Below are 3,839 nucleotides of genomic sequence, written 5' to 3'. Positions count from 1 at the left end.
ATCTCAGATGCTCAGGTAAGAGCCGCCCTCTCCAAAGCAAAAAAACACAGCATCAATGGGACCAGACGGTGTCCCGGGCTGCGTCCTACATGAACTCCAAGAAGAGCTAAACCCAAACATAAAACTACTATTCAATCTCAGCCTTACTACAGGATATGTTCCCAAAGAGTGGAGTACAGCAACACTGGTCTCTCTCCACAAAGGTGGTGCCTCAATGGATCCTGGAAACTATTGCTCCATAAGCCTGACTAGCTTGGTCTGCAAAGCTTTGGAAAGGATCATCATGGACCTCATAAATAAAGATATTGGGGCCCGACAGACACTGGATCCTACCCAGTTCGGCTTTGTTAAGGGCAGATCCTGCCTCTTAAACCTGGTCGATTTCTTTGAAACAGTCACCAAGGCCATTGATGAGGGGAAGGTGGTCTACACAGCCTACCTGGACCTCGCAAAAGCCTTTGATACAATACCCCACTCGGGCATTATAGATAAGCTCCCCAGCTTAAATATAAACCCCTATGTCACTAGATGGGTTGCAAACTGGCTCAAGGACAGAACCCACATGGTTAGAATTGCTGGAGCCATGTCAGACTCCAAACCAGTTACAAGTGGCGTCCCACAAGGCTCAGTCCTGGGACCTCTCATGTTCGGTATATATTTCTCGGAGGTACAGGCCAACACGGAAGGACCGTGGCTGATCAAGTTCGCAGATGACTGCAAACTAGGCGCCATAATCGCATCCTACAAAAGGGCCTCATAGAAACAGACAACTGGTGCCAGAGCCATGGCCTCAAGCTAAATGCCAAAAAGTGTATAGTCATCTCCTTTGGCAAAAACAAAGTGCCCACAAATCACCACATAGGTGGTAATCCATTAAGTATGGAAGAAGTAATTAGGGACCCCAGTTGATAGCAATCTCTCATTTGAAAACCACGTGGCCAAAGTGGTTAGAAAAACATTTTATATAGCCCACCTAATCATGAAGGGATTCACATCTAGATCAGGGGAGGTCATCGTGCCTCTTTACTCATCCCTCATCATGCCCATAATTGAGTACAATGCCCCGTTTGGGATGTACCTTACCAGACATCTACAGCAACTGGAAAGACCCCAAAAGTACCTCACCAAGAGGATCAAAGGGCTCAAACAGATGCCATATGCTGCCCGGTTAAAGAAACTCCAGCTCTACTCAGTGGCGTACCGCCTGCTCAGAGGCGATCTGTGCCTGACGTATAAAGCCATGTCCAACCTGGAATTAATGGACATGCTGCACCTCAGAAAATCCAAATCCCATCGAGCTACGCTCGAGACTTGAACCTCAGCACTGAAATAAATAGGACATGCTGGAGGGACAGATTCATAACCCAGAGGCTCCCTTCACTCTGGAATAAAATCCCAGTCCAGGTTAGGCAGAGTGCCTCATTGACTCTCTTCAAGAGGAATCTTGATGAGTGGATGGGAGATCATAGGTTTACCCCCGGTATCACCTCTGTGTCACTGTTAGACAGAGGCACAGTATACTAACCTCGAAAAAGGGCATAGCAAAATTCATTTAAAATGGGTGGCGAAAGCCAAACACACTCTGGCTAGGCTTATAAATGCCCTAGGGCAGATAGCCTAGTATGAACCTATGAACCTATGAAGGGACTAATGCTGGGGAATCCCCGGTTCCCAAAAAATCCAAGAATCAGACCCACCCTTTAAACACATTAGGAGGAGGGATGGAAGAAAGCATAGACGGTACAAAGATAGACACAATCGAGGGTCTTATACAAATCCTTATGAGACAATAGATGGTAATATTTTGAATATTTCTCAAACTGTTTTAACAGAGGACCAAACGAAACTTTTGAATAAAGGTCTGAATTTTGTTCCTGGGTTTTTTGTCGATGAATCTGACATAGTTAATGACATTAATGATTTTTCCCCAGGATCAACCTAAAATTTTTCTTTGGGTCTAGATCTGATTCTCTAAGATTTAATGAATTCAAATTTCATAAATCTAACTTTGTATCACCCATGAACCGGAATGTAGCTGTTTTTCATCAAGCAGTACTTAGGGATATACACTTCAAGTTGGATCAGTTTTCACCCTTGAAACACAATCTAACTAATACTGAACAACAGGCACTGCAACAGCTTAGGGACAATAAAAATATTGTCATTACTCAGGCTGACAAAGATGGGGTGATAGTTATCATGGACACAGATTATCTGGGGGAGGGAAATGGACAAATTTCCAACCCTTCCCATTACATGAAGATGCCTATTGACCCCACTCCTAATTTCAAGCAGGAAATTGATAACTTTTTGGACCTGGCTGTTTCTGAGGGTATCATATCTGATGCAGTGAAGACACATCTCATGGTCCATGATCCGCAGAAACAAACACTTTACCTGCTACCCAAGATACACAAATGCCTTAACAAACCTCCTGGAAGACCAATTGTATCTGGTATGGGTTCATTGACGGAACCATTACCTGAGTTACTCACACTATATCTTAAACCACCACTAAGCCTGATTCGTGCTAGAATACAGGACACCACACAATTTCTACACATTATTGCTGACAACCAACTAGAACTTGACTGGCTACTCTGCACCCTGGATGTCAAGGCTCTATACAACAACATACCACATTGGGCTGGATTGAAAGCCCTTAAGATTTGGTTAGACAAAGCCCAACTCTATCCCATAGGCTTCAACACACTTTTGGTCTGTATGGCTGAATATATTCTCAATAAAAATGTTTTCTATTTTCAGGGAGAATGCTACTAGCAGCTCAAGGGCACCGCCATGGGAGCATCTTTTGCTCCCATATATGCAGACTTATTTATGGGATACATTGAGGAGCATCTCATCTATGATTCTACACACAATCTATATTTTGAGGAACTTGACATTTGGCGTATGTATTTGGATGACTGTTGGTCTAGCGTTCAGATGAGGAATATTTGGCAGAATTTGTACTATACCTCAACCAGAACAAATGGGGTATTGAATTTACTTCTACCCATGATAAAAATGAGATCAACTTTCTGGATGTGACCATAACTAGGAATCCAGATGACACTTTACAAGGCAAAATATTTCGTAAATGCCCCCAGTACAACAACTTACTACATGCAATGAGCATGCATCCCAACCACATCATCCGAAACATACACAAATCTCAATTCCTCAGGATTCACAGAATCTGTTCCTCGGAAAATGATTATGAAGAATCCCAACAGAATCTGGCCAACAAGTTTAGAGCTAGGGGTTACAAGGAGCCAGACATCCGGGGTGCCCAACAAGTTGCTCGCAACTCCACCAGAACCTCCCTTCTTAGATACCATGATAAGACTCGGATTGGACAGGATGAATCCATCCAGTTCATCACAACATTTGGACGTAACATCAACTTAATCAGGAATGTTATGTCCAAACATTGGAACATTCTTACTGCCAATGAAGAGCTCACACCTTGGATTGGTGATGTATGTAAGTATGGATACAGAAGAGGGAGGACACTTGGGTCATTTTTTTCACACTTCATGAGGGTCAATTCGGCTGGAGCCATACACCACCAACTAACCATGACAGGTGATAAACTATGGGGCACCTACTATTGTGGTCACTGTTCATCATGTCCATTTATTTTTACATCGAAACACTTCACCAGCAAAAACACTGATGGGATTTTTGATATGAAATTCTTTGGCAATTGCAACAGTGATTGGGTGGTGTACCTTGCAACATGTACATGTGGTTCATTTTATGTTAGACAGACATCACATCCACTTTGATTATGCATGTCTGAGCACCGTAGTGACATATGAACCAAGAGGGAGACC

Source organism: Protopterus annectens, chromosome 3.part1, assembly GCF_019279795.1.
Source record: "Protopterus annectens isolate FY-2018-M chromosome 3.part1, PAN1.0, whole genome shotgun sequence".
In the NCBI taxonomy this organism is placed as follows: domain Eukaryota; kingdom Metazoa; phylum Chordata; order Ceratodontiformes; family Protopteridae; genus Protopterus; species Protopterus annectens.
Note: the sequence above shows the minus strand (reverse complement) of the source record.